The sequence below is a fragment of the Bombina bombina genome, chromosome 2 (assembly GCF_027579735.1).
Source record: "Bombina bombina isolate aBomBom1 chromosome 2, aBomBom1.pri, whole genome shotgun sequence".
NCBI lineage: Eukaryota > Metazoa > Chordata > Amphibia > Anura > Bombinatoridae > Bombina > Bombina bombina.
The window spans coordinates 607,766,006-607,780,805 of NC_069500.1; the positions used below are offsets into that span (position 1 = coordinate 607,766,006).

Here is a 14,800-nt window from a genome sequence, read left to right on the forward strand (position 1 = left end):
AGCAGCCTGCTGTGGCCCTATCTGCCCTTAGGGATTAGTTTTGGGGAAAACAGCTTCTTTGAGGTCCTCAAACAGTCTCTGGACCTTCCATGTGAAGCAGCATGAACTGTCTGATGAAATGAACTGCGCAACTGAGGCGCGAAATTAGGCCCCTCCCACTCCACTCCTGAGTTGTGAGGCCTTCAAAATCACAATTAGGTGACTAAAATTATGCCATGTGGAAAAAAAATCTGTAATAAACACACCAAAAGTGTTTAAAAGTGTCTACAACGAGTATTTGTGAAATTAAATAATCGATTGCCCAGAAACAGTGTCAACCAGCCTATTGAGCCCTATTAAATAAGCCTTTAATTCTATACTGAGTCTCAGAACATGGCTTACCCTTCCCACATGGGGATTCTTGTCAGTCTTCTAGCATTATCTGGTCTTGACTAGAAAAAAGATGACTGAACATACCTTAATGCAGTTTTCTGGTACTCCTCAGTCCTGTGTGGGAACAGCAGTGGATTTTAGTTACAACATGCTAAAATCGTTTTCCTCTCAGCAGAATTCTTCATCACTTTTCTGCCAGAGAGTAAATAGTACAAACCGGTACCATTTAAAAATAACAAACTTTTGATTGAAGATATAAAACTACAAATCTAACACCACATTCACTTTACCCTCCCGTGGAGAGACCCTACTGCTAGAGCCGGCAAAGAGAATGACTGGGGGGTGGAGCTAGAGGGAGAGCTATATGGACAGCTCTGCTGTGTGCTCTCTTTGCCACTTCCTGTAGGGAATGAGAATATCCCACAAGTAAGGATGAATCCGTGGACTGGATACACCTTGCAAGAGAAATGACCATTTACCAAGAATTGTATGCTTATTCCACATACTTCTTAAATCTCCCTATAGAAAAAATGTTTGAATTTATTTGGAATAAAAACAAGGCTAGGATCAACAAGAAAATTATTTATCTCCTGTTGAGTGCCCAGGGTTAGTTAGGTGTCTCAAACTTATTAAAATACAGACAAGCAATAAACCTACAAATAACAAATTGGTTCACTAATTATGAAGCTAATATTTGGGTTCAGCTAGAATATGAAATTGCACAGATTCCTCACTTGGGCATATTGTGCTGGACCACTAAGGAAGAGGGACAAGGTCCTAAAAGATATCACGCAAATTATGAGAGAAACCTATATTGTTTGGGATAAGATCTTAATAGAATACCCACACATAAAATATCACCATTAAAGGGGCAGTCAACACCAGAATTTTTGTTGTTTAAAAAGATAGATAATCCCTTAATTACCAACTCCCCAGTTTTGCACAACCAAGACAGTTATAATTATACACGTTTTACCTCTGTGATTACCTTGTATCTTAGCCTCAGCAGACTGCCCCCTTATTTCAGTTCTTTTGACAGACTTGCAGTTTAGCCAATCAGAGCAGTCTCCATGGTAAATTCACGTGCAGGAGCTTAATGTTATCTATATGAAACACGTGAACTAATGCCCTCTAGTGGTGAAAAACTATCAAAATGCATTTAAATTAGAGGCGGCCTTCAATGTCTAAGAAATTAGCATATGATTCTCCTAGGTTTAGCTTTCAACTAAGACTACCAAGAGAACAAAGCAAAATTGGTGATAGAAATAAATTGGAAAGTTGTTTAAAATTACATGCCCTATCTGAATCATGAAAGTTTTTTTTGGACTTGACTGTCCCTTTAAAGTGATGGTAAACTCTACTCTTTCTAAAAACAAATTAGGAATAATAGTGATATTTTTGATGGAGTTTAATTAATTAGTTGTAATGAAGATAGTTGCGCTACAACTTGCTTTTTAAGATAGATATGAAATTCAAATAAACCTTGCTCAGCCGCCAACTTCAAAGTCAGTTTTTCTGTGAGCTAATGTTTTGAACTGTTCTCTAATCCGTGCTCTAGCTACAACAAAAGTGCCATATGGGGAGAGCCCTAATTGTACAACAAATGAAACCTTTAGCTCTCAGAAAAATTGACTTTTGCAGTTGGCGGTGGTGCGCAGGGTATTTGAATTTCATATATATATATATATATATATATATATATATATATATATATATATATATATATATATATATATATATATATATATATATATACACAAAACAGGGAAGGGAACTGCACTCTCATACCGGACCAGGTACACATCCCATGACCCTGCAACATGCTCAGCCCTGGGTGCCACTGGCACTCACAGGAAGCTGTGCTGTCCCCAGAGCCACAAGCAGTTAACCCCAGACAGGTCTGGGTGCAAGAACCATAGGGAAAATTACAAAACAAATTTTCTCTGTGTGTTATATATAATATATATATATGTATATATTTATTTTTTAAAACGTAAGTTGTAGCGGCAACTTAATTACAACTGATAAATAAATATCACTAACATTCCGTATCTGTTTTTAGTAAGGGGAGAGTTTACCATCACTTTAATCCCATTGATATTTAACAAATATTTTTTGCTGGGATTGACAAACACAGGTAAACCTTTAAACCCCTCTCATAGAGCCCTAATGGTTTACCACTTTGCAAATTAACAAAAATTGGCTATAGCAGCTGTCTTAGTAGAGATGAGTTTCTTAGCTTTTAACAACTGGCTGATACAGTATCTAACAAAAGTGAGTACACGCCTCACATTTTTGTAAATATTTTATTATATGTGACAACACAGAAAAAATGACACTTTGCTACAATGTAAAGTAGTGTGTACAGCCTGTATAACAGTGTCAATTTGCTGTCCCCTCAAAATAACTCAACACACAGCCATTAATGACTAAACCGTTGGCAACAAAAGTGAGTACACCCCTAAGTGGAAATGTACAAATTGGGCCCAAAGTGTCTATTTTGTGTGGCCATCCATTATTTTCCAGTACTGCCTTAACCCTCTTGGGAATGGAGTTCACCAGAGCTTCACAAGTTGCCACTAGAGTCCTCTTCTACTCCTCCATGACAACATCACGGAGCTGGTGAATGTTGGAGACTTTGCCCTCCCCCACTTTCCATTTGAGGATGCCCCACAGATGCTCAATAGGGTTTAGGTCTGAAGACATGCTTGGCCAGTTCATCACCTTTACCCTCAGCTTCTTTAGCAAGGCAGTGGTTGTCTTGGAGGTGTGTTTGGGGTTGTTATCATGTTGGAATACTGCCCTGCGGCCTAGTCTCCGAAGGGAGGGAATCATGCTCTGCTTTAGTATGTGACAGTACATGTTGGCATTCATGGTTCCCTCAATCAACTGTAGCTCCCCATTGCCGGCAGCACTCATGCAGGCCCAGACCATGACACTCCCACCACCATGCTTGACTGTAGGCAAGACACACTTGTCTTTGTACTCCTCACCGGGTTGCCACCACACACGATTGACACCATCTGAACCAAATCATTTTATCTCAGTGGACCACAGGACATAGTTCCGGTAATCCATGTCCTTAGTTTGCTTGTCTTCAGTAAACTGTTTGCAGTCTTTCTTGTGCATCATCTTTAGAAGAGGCTTCCTTCTGGGACGACAGCCATGCAGACAAATTTGATGCAGTTTGCAGCGTATGGTCTGAGCACTGACAGGCTGACCCCCCACCTCTTCAGTATAAGTGGCAGCACTTATACGTCTATTTCCCAAAGACAACCTCTGGATATGAGGCTGAGCACGGGCACTCAACTTCTCTGGTCGAGGCCTGTTCTGAGTGGAACCTGTCCTGTGAAACCACTGCATGGTCTTGCCCACCATGCTGCAGCTCAGTTTCAGGGTCTTGGCAATCTTCTTATAGCCTAGGCCATCTTTATGTAGAGCAACAATTATTTTTTCACTTAATGGCTCTCTGTTGAGTTATTTTGAGGGGACAGCAACTTTACACTGTTATACAGGCTGTACACTCACTACTTTACATTGTAGCAAAGTGTCAATTATTCAGTGTTGTCACATGAAAAGATATAATAAAATATCTACAAAAATGTGAGGGGTGTACTCATTTTTGTGAGATACTGTATACCTGCAATGTTTTTCTTATATAATAACTCCTCAGAAAAGAAGTATGCTGCATTCATTAATGATCTTTAAAACTCTCTGCAGAAAATCTTACCCTATGAGGCATGACCTTTTTGTGTCTCACACACTGTTACAGCAGACCAACCCTGGCCATATACCATATGACGGATATATCTAATATTGATTTGTTACACATCTTAATGTCAAGAAATCTTCTATATCTAGTAGATTCCTAGAATTAAACTTTAACATCCCACAGAGATGGTGTTTAGCACATGCTTGATGTAAAAAAATCGTAATGCTTAAATATCGAACACTGCTGGATATGCGCGGGGTTTGGACATGACATGTCTGGTGGCAATATCCCAAGTTGTTACCTATTTGGTCAGAAGTATCAGGTGAGGCAAGCAAGCTTTTTAGGATTCCAATTACCCTAGAAGCATGTTTATTGCTCTTTATTAAAGTACCTAAAAAAAACTGTTTAAATATTCATGTTGCTCGAAATTGGAAGACTGTCACTATCCTAACCCTGGAATGTAACCATACTTTACAATTAGAGGAATTCTATTCTATGAAGTTCAAATGGCCTGATATATATATTTATATAGCAGGTAGGCCAGCACTCACGGTTACAGGTTGATCCACCCAGGGTGCTTCCATGATATGTATAAGAGCAAGAAATGAGGATGCACTCGTCAGGATTTTTCAATGTTACCTTTTAATGTAACATTTCGGTGTTTTATCCCCTTCGTCAGACAAGAGAAAATAACAAAGTTTAAACACAAAATACAGTGCCTTTTAAACTAACCTCAGTGATACAGTTCAACTCCCACTGGCAAAACTCAACAGGTGAAGACCCCCTTTACTGTGCTCCCATTAAGCGAAGCTTATAAAACATTTAACACCCAAACAACCTATAACAAATACATTTGTACCGTAAATTTAGCAGATCCTATGTTCAAAAAGATCCCAAGCCTAATGAAACCATAGAATGTGAAGAATCGTGAGTGCCAAGGGCAATTGCGGCCGTCAGGAGGTTGTCATGGCAACCGAATAAACATACAGCCCCCAAAAATGGGTATGGCACCTCACGGCCAATCGGGTGTCCACAGAAGCGGAGGATCGCCCACCACCATCCAATGGGAAGGACATCAAGTCTGTGTATGCAACATTTGCATACCAATGTTATAATTTCTACGGATAGAGTGCAATACAATAAAATAAAATACACATCACATCATCAAATTGCCTGATTGGCTTTTACTCAGGTCTTAAAGGGATACTAAAACCAAATGGTTTTCTTTCATGATTCAGATAGAGCGTGCAATTTTAAGCATCTTCCTAATTAACTCCTATTATAAAATTTTCTTTGTTCTCTTGGTATCTTTATTTGAAAAACAGGAATATAAGCTTAGGAGCCGGACCATTTTTGGTTCAGAACACTGGGTAGTGCTGACTGATTGGTGGCTACATTTAGCCACCAATCAGTAAGCGCTACCTAGGTGCTGAACCAAAAATGGTCCGACTCCTAAGCTTAGATTCCTGCTTTTTCAAATAAAGATAGGGAGAAAATGAAGAAAAATTGATAAGCGTAAATTAGAAAATTGTTTAAAGGGACACTGAACCCAAATGTTTTCTTTCGTTATTCAGATAGAGCATGCAATTTTAAGCAACTTTCTAATTTACTCCTATTATCACATTTTCTTCATTCTCTTGGTATCTTTATTTGAAAAGCAAGAATGTAAGTTTAGAAGCCAGCCCATTTTTGGTGAACAACTGGGGTTGTTTTTGCTGATTGGTGGATAAATTCCCCCACCAATAAACAAGTGCTGTCCAGGGTATTAAGCAAAAAAATTGAGGGCTCCTTAGCTTAGATGCCTTCTTTTTCAAATAAAGATAGCAAGAAAACAAAAAAGAAATTGATAATAAGAGTAAATAAGAAATGTGCTTAAAATTGAATGCTCTATCTGAATCATGAAATAAACAATTTGGGTTCAGTATCCCTTTAACCTTTTTTTATTAATTAATTTTGAATGTTTACCTGCCCTTTTGCGATAGTAGGCCCATCACTTAAAATATGTTTTGCAATTGGATTTCTAGTTTTTTTTGGTTCTGTGTAAATCTGTTTAAAGATGAGTTCCATAAAAGTCAAAGAGCAGGGTCGGAGAGATTTTTAAGCTAGAACTGCTACTTGTCATGTCTATTTTAGTTTCCTAAAAGTTCTAAATGGGTCCTCTGCACAGACAGTCCTTCAGAGAATAAACATACCTAAAACCAACCCAGTCAGCAGAGATGCATAAACATAAATAACCACCCACCTTCTAACTGGGAACCAGAATAGCAAGTCATATCGCATAAAGACAGATTTACAGAGAGCCTAGAAATGCAGGATGCAGTCTGTGTGTGTGAGACATCTGACATGAAACAAAGCATTGCAAAACGTCATGCACATGTGTGTATTCTCTCTTCCACTATCTGCGGTCTTCCTTGTGACTGACCCCTACATGTTTCATACCCAGTGAGTACTTGTCAGGTTGTTGTTTTTTGTTGTTTTTTGTGAGACAAATGTTTTTAGGGTGTTATCTCAATATTTAATACATAGCTTTGATGTATGTCATGTTATGCTGTATGTATAACATGTATACCCAACATTGTACACCTGTTTGCTAAATATACGTAGTATTGCTCCACAACTGAGAGAGTCTTGAATGCTTGTCTTGTAGTATGAAATGTTAGTGGAATGAGAGAGGTGCCACTAGATATTGCCTGCATTGTCATTTTAGCATCTCCCTGTCAATACTTATATATGTTACTGTTCCTAAAGTACACAGAGTTAAAGTGAATGTAAATTTTGATGCTAAAGTGCCAGTTTTTTGAAAATTCGATTAAAAACAGGGGCACTTTAATTCATCAAAATTTACATTTCATTTGTGTTGTGAAAAAATACTTGCCTTTTAATCTTGACAGCCGATCCAGCTTCCTCCGCCTGTCGCATAGCATTTCTCTTGTTAAGTGTATCCAGTCCACGGATCATCCATTACTTGTGGGATATTCTCCTTCCCAACAGGAAGTTGCAAGAGGATCACCCACAGCAGAGCTGCTATATAGCTCCTCCCCTAACTGTCATACCCAGTCATTCTCTTGCAAGCCTCAACCAAGATGGAGGTCGTAAGAGGAGTGTGGTGTTTTATACTTAGTTTATTCTTCAATCAAAAGTTTGTTATTTTTAAATGGTACCGGAGTGTACTGTTTATCTCAGGCAGTATTTAGAAGAAGAATCTGCCTGCGTTTTCTATGATCTTAGCAGAAGTAACTAAGATCCATGGCTGTTCTTACATATTCTGAGGAGTGAGGTAACTTCAGAGAGGGAATGGCGTGCAGGTTATCCTGCAATAAGGTATGTGCAGTTAATATATTTCTAGGGATGGAATTTGCTAGAAAATACTGCTGATACTGAACTAATGTAAGTAAAGCCTTAAATGCAGTGAGAGCTACTGGTATCAGGCTTATTAATAGAGATGCATACTCTTATAAAAATGTAATATAAAACGTTTGCTGGCATGTTTAATCGTTTTTATATATGTTTGGTGATAAAACTTATTGGGGCCTAGTTTTTTTCCACATGGCTGGCTTGAATTCTGCCTAGTAACAGTTTCCTGACTTTCCACTGTTGTAATATGAGTGGGAGGGGTTTTTTTGTGCAGCAAAAATTACAGACACAGACATCCAGCTTCTTCCTGCATGATCCAGGACATCTCTGGAGGGCTCAAAAGGCTTCAAAGTCATTTTTGAGGGAGGTAACAAGCCACAGTAGAGCTGTGGCAGTTGTTGTGACTATTTAAAAAAAAAAACAAACAAAAAAAACGTTTTTGTCAGTTATTATTCTGTGTTTGGTATTAAGGGGTTAATCATCCATTTGCAAGTGGGTGCAATGCTCTGCTAACTTGTTACATACACTGTAAAAATTTTGTTAGTGTAACTGCCTTTTTTCACTGTTATTTCAAATTTTGGCAAAAATTTGTGTTTCTTAAAGGTGCAGTAACGTTTTTTATATTGCTTGTAAACTTGTTTAAAGTGTTTTCCAAGCTTGCTAGTCTCATTGCTAGTCTGTTTAAACATGTCTGACACAGAGGAAACAACTTGTTCATTATGTTTGAAAGCCATGGTGGAGCCCCATAGGAGAATGTGTACTAAATGTATTGATTTCACCTTAAACAGTAAAGATCAGTCTTTAACTATAAAAGAAATATCACCAGAAGATTCTGACGAGGGGGAAGTTATGCCGACTAACTCTACCCACGTGTCAGACCCTTCGCCTCCCGCTCAGGGGATGCACGCTAATATGGCGCCAATTGCATCAGGGACGCCCATAGCGATTACCTTGCAGGACATGGCTGCAATCATGAATAATACCCTGTCAGAGGTATTATCCAAGTTGCCTGAATTAAGGGGCAAGCGCGATTGCTCTGGGGTTAGGAGAAATACAGAGCGCGCAGATGCTGTAAGGGCCATGTCTGATACTGCGTCACAATATGCAGATCATGAGGACGGAGAGCTTCAGTCTGTGGGTGACGTCTCTGATTCGGGGAAACCTGATTCAGAGATTTCTAATTTTAAATTTAAGCTTGAGAACCTCCGTGTATTGCTTGGGGAGGTATTAGCTGCTCTGAATGACTGTAACACAGTTGCAGTACCAGAGAAATTGTGTAGGCTGGATAAATACTATGCGGTGCCGGTGTGTACTGATGTTTTTCCTATACCTAAAAGGCTTACAGAAATTATTAGCAAGGAGTGGGATAGACCGGGTGTGCCTTTTTCCCCACCTCCTATATTTAGAAAAATGTTTCCAATAGACGCCACTACACGGGACTTATGGCAGATGGTCCCTAAGGTGGAGGGAGCAGTTTCTACTTTAGCAAAGCGTACCACTATCCCGGTTGAGGACAGTTGTGCTTTTTCAGATCCAATGGATAAAAAATTGGAGGGTTACCTTAAGAAAATGTTTATTCAACAAGGTTTTATTTTACAGCCCCTTGCATGCATAGCGCCTGTCACGGCCGCGGCGGCATTCTGGTTTGAGGCCCTGGAAGAGGCCATCCATACAGCTCCATTGACTTAAATTATTGACAAGCTTAGAACACTTAAGCTAGCTAACTCATTTGTTTCTGATGCCATTGTTCATTTGACTAAACTAACGGCTAAGAATTCCGGATTCGCTATCCAGGCGCGTAGGGCGCTATGGCTTAAATCCTGGTCAGCTGACGTGACTTCGAAGTCTAAATTACTCAACATTCCTTTCAAGGGGCAGACCTTATTCGGGCCTGGTTTGAAGGAAATTATTGCTGACATTACTGGAGGTAAGGGTCATACCCTTCCTCAGGACAGGGCCAAAGCAAAGGCCAAACAGTCTAATTTTCGTGCCTTTCGAAATTTCAAGGCAGGTGCAGCATCAACTTCCTCCGCTTCAAAGCAAGAGGGAACTTTTGCTCAATCTAAGCAGGCCTGGAAACCTAACCAGTCCTGGAACAAAGGCAAGCAGGCCAGAAAGCCTGCTGCTGCCTCTAAGACAGCATGAAGGAAAGGCCCCCTATCCGGCGACGGATCTAGTAGGGGGCAGACTTTCTCTCTACGCCCAGGCATGGGCAAGAGATGTTCAAGATCATATCTCAGGGATATCTTCTGGACTTCAAAGCTTCCCCTCCACAAGGGAGATTTCATCTTTCAAGGCTATCTGCAAATCAGATAAAGAAACAGGCATTCCTACGCTGTGTGCAAGACCTCCTAATTATGGGAGTGATCCATCCAGTTCTGCGGACGGAACAAGGACAGGGTTTTTATTCAAATCTGTTTGTGGTTCCCAAAAAAGAGGGAAACTTCAGACCAATTTTGGATCTAAAGATCTTAAACAAATTCCTCAGAGTTCCATCTTTCAAAATGGACACTATTCGGACCATCCTACCCATGATCCAAGAGGGTCAGTACATGACCACAGTGGACCTAAAGGATGCCTACCTTCACATACCGATTCACAAGGACCATCATCGGTTTCTAAGGTTTGCCTTTCTAGACAGGCATTACCAATTTGTAGCTCTTCCCTTCGGGTTGGCTACAGCCCCGCGAATCTTTACAAAGGTTCTGGGCTCACTTCTGGCGGTTCTAAGATCGCGAGGCATAGCGGTAGCTCCGTATCTAGACGACATCCTGATACAGGCGTCAAACTTTCAAGTTGCCAAGTCTCATACAGAGATAGTTCTGGCATTTATGAGGTCGCACGGGTGGAAAGTAAACGAGGAAAAGTGTTCTCTATCCCCACTCACAAGAGTCTCCTTCTTAGGGACTCTTATAGATTCTGTAGAAATGAAAATTTACCTGACGGAGTCCAGGTTATCAAAACTTCTAAAGGCTTGCCGTGTTCTTCACTCCATTCCGCGCCCTTCGGTGGCTCAGTGTATGGAGGTAATTGGCTTAATGGTAGCGGCAATGGACATAGTGCCATTTGCGCGCCTACATCTCAGACCGCTGCACTTATGCATGCTGAGTCAGTGGAATGGGGATTACACAGATTTGTCCCCTCTGCTAAATCTGGATCAAGAGACCAGAGATTCTCTTCTCTGGTGGTTGTCTCGGGTCCACCTGTCCAAGGGTATGACCTTTCGCAGGCCAGATTGGACAATTGTAACAACAGATGCCAGCCTTCTAGGTTGGGGTGCAGTCTGGAACTCCCTGAAGGCACAGGGATCGTGGACTCAGGAGGAGAAACTCCTTCCAATAAATATTCTGGGTTTAAGAGCGATATTTAATGCTCTTCTGGCTTGGCCTCAGTTAGTAACACTTAGGTTCACCAGATTTCAGTCGGACAACATCACGACTGTGGCTTACATCAACCATCAAGGGGGAACCAGGAGTTCCCTAGCGATGTTAGAAGTCTCAAAAATAATTCGCTTGGCAGATTCCCACTCTTGCCCCCTGTCAGCAATCCATATCCCAGGCGTGGAGAACTGGGAGGCGGATTTTCTAAGTCGTCAGACTTTCCATCCGGAGGAGTTGGAACTCCATCCGGAGGTGTTTGCTCAATTGATTCATCGTTGGGGCAAACCAGAGTTGGATCTCATGGCGTCTCGCCAGAACGCCAAGCTCCCTTGTTACGGATCCGGGTCCAGGGACCCAGAAGCGACGCTGATAGATGCTCTAGCAGCGCCTTGGTTCTTCAACCTGGCTTATGTGTTTCCACCGTTTCCTCTGCTCCCTCGACTGATTGCCAAAATCAAACAGGAGAGAGCATCGGTGATTCTGATTGCACCTGCGTGGCCACGCAGGACTTGGTATGCAGACCTAGTGGACATGTCATCCTTTCCACCATGGACTCTGCCTCTAAGACAGGACCTTCTGATACAAGGTCCTTTCAATCATCCAAATCTAATTTCTCTGAGACTGACTGCATGGAGATTGAACGCTTGATTCTATCAAAGCGTGGCTTCTCCGAGTCAGTCATTGATACCTTAATACAGGCACGAAAGCCTGTTACCAGGAAAATCTACCACAAGATATGGAGTAAATATCCTTATTGGTGTGAATCCAAGAATTACTCTTGGTGTAAGGTTAGGATTCCTAGAATATTGTCTTTGCTCCAAGAGGGCTTGGACAAAGGATTATCAGCTAGTTCCTTAGAGGGACAGATTTCTGCTCTGTCTATTCTTTTGCACAAGCGTCTGGCAGAGGTTCCAGACGTTCAGGCATTTTGCCAGGCTTTGGTTAGAATTAAGCCTGTGTTTAAACCTGTTGCTCCTCCGTGGAGCTTAAACTTGGTTCTTAAAGTTCTTCAAGGAGTTCCGTTTGAACCCCTTCATTCCATTGATATTAAACTTTTATCTTGGAAAGTTCTGTTTTTGATGGCTATTTCCTCGGCTCGGAGAGTCTCTGAGCTATCTGCCTTACAATGTGATTCTCCTTATCTGATTTTTCATGCAGATAAGGTAGTTCTGCGTACCAAACCTGGGTTTTTACCTAAGGTGGTTTCTAACAAGAATATCAATCAAGAGATTGTTGTTCCATCATTGTGTCCTAATCCTTCTTCAAAGAAGGAACGTCTTTTACAAGTCCGTGCCTTGAAGTTTTACTTACAAGCTACTAAGGATTTTCGTCAAACATCTTCCCTGTTTGTCGTTTACTCTGGACAGAGGAGAGGTCAAAAAGCTTCGGCAACCTCTCTGTCCTTTTGGCTTCGGAGCGTAATACGCCTAGCCTATGAGACTGCTGGACAGCAGCTCCCTGAAAGGATTACAGCTCATTCTACTAGAGCTGTGGCTTCCACATGGGCCTTCAAAAATGAGGCCTCTGTTGAACAGATTTGCAAGACTGCGACTTGGTCTTCGCTTCACACTTTTTCAAAATTTTACAAATTTGATACTTTTGCTTCTTCGGAGGCTGTTTTTGGGAGAAAGGTTCTTCGGGCAGTGGTTCCTTCCGCTTAATCCTGCCTTGTCCCTCCCATCATCCGTGTACTTTAGCTTTGGTATTGGTATCCCACAAGTAATGGATGATCCGTGGACTGGATACACTTAACAAGAGAAAACGTAATTTATGCTTACCTGATAAATTTGATTCTCTTGTAGTGTTTCCAGTCCACGGCCCGCCCTGTCCTTTTAAGGCAGGTCTAAATTTTAATTAAACTACAGTCACCACTGCACCCTATGGTTTCTCCTTTCTCTGTTTGTTTTCGGTCGAATGACTGGATATGACAGTTAGGGGAGGAGCTATATAGCAGCTCTGCTGTGGGTGATCCTCTTGCAACTTCCTGTTGGGAAGGAGAATATCCCACAAGTAATGGATGATCCGTGGACTGGATACACTACAAGAGAAATAAATTTATCAGGTAAGCATAAATTATGTTTTTACTGGGTCTAAAATGAGGAATCCGGCTTCCTCTAATCACGGCGTTGAATCAGACACTGATTCCCCCGGGGGGAAGCCGTGATTGGAGGATGACTGATCCATCATTTCTGACGTCAGAAATGGTTTGCGATGACTGGGGGAAGCTGGAGCGGCTTTGAAGTTTAAAAGGTATTTTTTTCACGAGTGAAATGGAAATTTTGATGAATTAAAGTTTTTAAAGAATTTTTAAAAACCGAGCACTTTAGCATAAAAATTTATATTCACTTTAACATAGATCCAATGTCCTTTTATTTTTAATTGATTCCATATAATATACTCCTGTTGTTAATTAAAATTAATTTTCTAAAAACATTTATAGCATAAAATATGTGTTTCCTAGGACTATGCAGATCTGTTCAAATTAATGATAGAATCCCCTTTACAATTTAAGGCTGGAAGAAAGGAGATTTTTAATCTCCAGCAACGTAAACTTTTTTGTCACTGTAAGAGCAATAAAATTGTGGAACTCATTACCTTAGGAGGTAGTGAATGTCAACATCTTAGATACATTTAAAAATGGTTTAGATACATTTCTGGATAGAAACAGAATTCATGAATATGATTGATTGTTTTAAATGGGTCACCTTTTTATAATGGGATTCATTTAAACTCAACTGGAGCTTTTATTGTAAATAAATAATGATTTGTATATGTTGAATTTGATGGACTTATGTCTTTTTTTAGCCTCATCTACTATGTAAGATTTGTCAGTCATTATTAAAGTATCAATTTTAATTACTTTTAAAACATTTATTTTGAATGTACTTAATTTGCAATTAAAATATAAAAGAAGAAACAGATGAGTGAAGAGATGAATGAAACAGGGCAAAACAATTGTATATCTCCTTTTCAAACTTTTTATTTTTTCCATTAAAAACATAAATCTACTAAGCATAGCTGTTGCTAATAAATATCTGCTTAGTAGCATAATTATCATATCAGAAGCAAGCAGCATGTGAGTAGGGGTTAAACAATGACACCGACTCAGGTTAAAGAAAATAGAAAAAGAAAGTAATATAGATACATAAACAGAGTAAACAAAACAAATGGATACCAGAGGAGGAGGGGCCAGCTCAGAAGAGGTTACAATGTTACTGTAAAATGTACATTTACTACATTTATGATCTATTTTTTGAATTCACTATATTTTAAGTGAAAGTCAATCCTAGCATTTTTTAAACTCTAGGATTGACTATTGAAACAATTAAAGGGGACTTTCATTCATGAAGTATAAGATACTTCTTCATGTAGAAAGCTCCTTTATTTGTTTCAATCGATTGCCGTTCTTAGCGGCTACAGCAGCCCACGGCAAAAAAATTTTTGCTAAGAGGTGAAGTTTTTACCTCTTAGCCAATAGCCATGCGGTAAATCTGGCTCCCAAGGGCGCCAAGCCATATTGACCGCACGGCTATTGCCTAAGAGGTGAAGACGTCACCTCTCAAGCCAAACAGCGATCTGCCGTGGGCTACCTGAGCAGCTTAGAACGGTGATCGATTGAAACAAAATAAAGGAGCTTTCTACATGAAATATCGTATACTTCATGAATGAAAGTCCCCTTTATTTGTTTCAATAGTCAATCCTAGCGTTTCAGAAACGCTAGTTTTGACTCACTTTAAGGCACTATAATTTCAGGTATGTGTTTCTCCATTCAATTTGATTTTATACTCTGAATAATAATAATTTACTTAAAAAAACTTGAAAGGCAATATTAAACATTTTTATGATAAAGATAGATTATGCCGTTTTTAAGATGGTTTCCAGTTTACTTCTGTTTACATTGTTCTTTTAGTATCTTTGATGAAATGCATGCATAGGTAGTCTCAGGAGCAGCAATGCACTACTGGGAGCTAGCCTTTTATTA

The 14,800-nt window shown here is 40.1% G+C and overlaps 1 protein-coding gene and 1 long non-coding RNA gene across 2 annotated transcripts in view; one reads left to right on the top strand and one right to left on the bottom strand.

Annotated features, from left to right (window-relative positions):
* Window positions 1–7,089, bottom strand: part of LOC128649327 (uncharacterized) — a 65,177-nt gene extending 58,088 nt beyond the window's left edge. The window contains exon 1 of the long non-coding RNA XR_008400664.1: window positions 6,956–7,089. This is a non-coding gene — a long non-coding RNA (uncharacterized LOC128649327). The remainder of the gene's footprint in view (window positions 1–6,955) is intronic.
* Window positions 6,362–14,800, top strand: part of KANK1 (KN motif and ankyrin repeat domains 1) — a 292,497-nt gene continuing 284,058 nt past the window's right edge. Inside the window, exon 1 of the mRNA XM_053702537.1 lies at window positions 6,362–6,526. The gene's annotated coding sequence lies outside the window, so the exon portion shown is untranslated. The remainder of the gene's footprint in view (window positions 6,527–14,800) is intronic.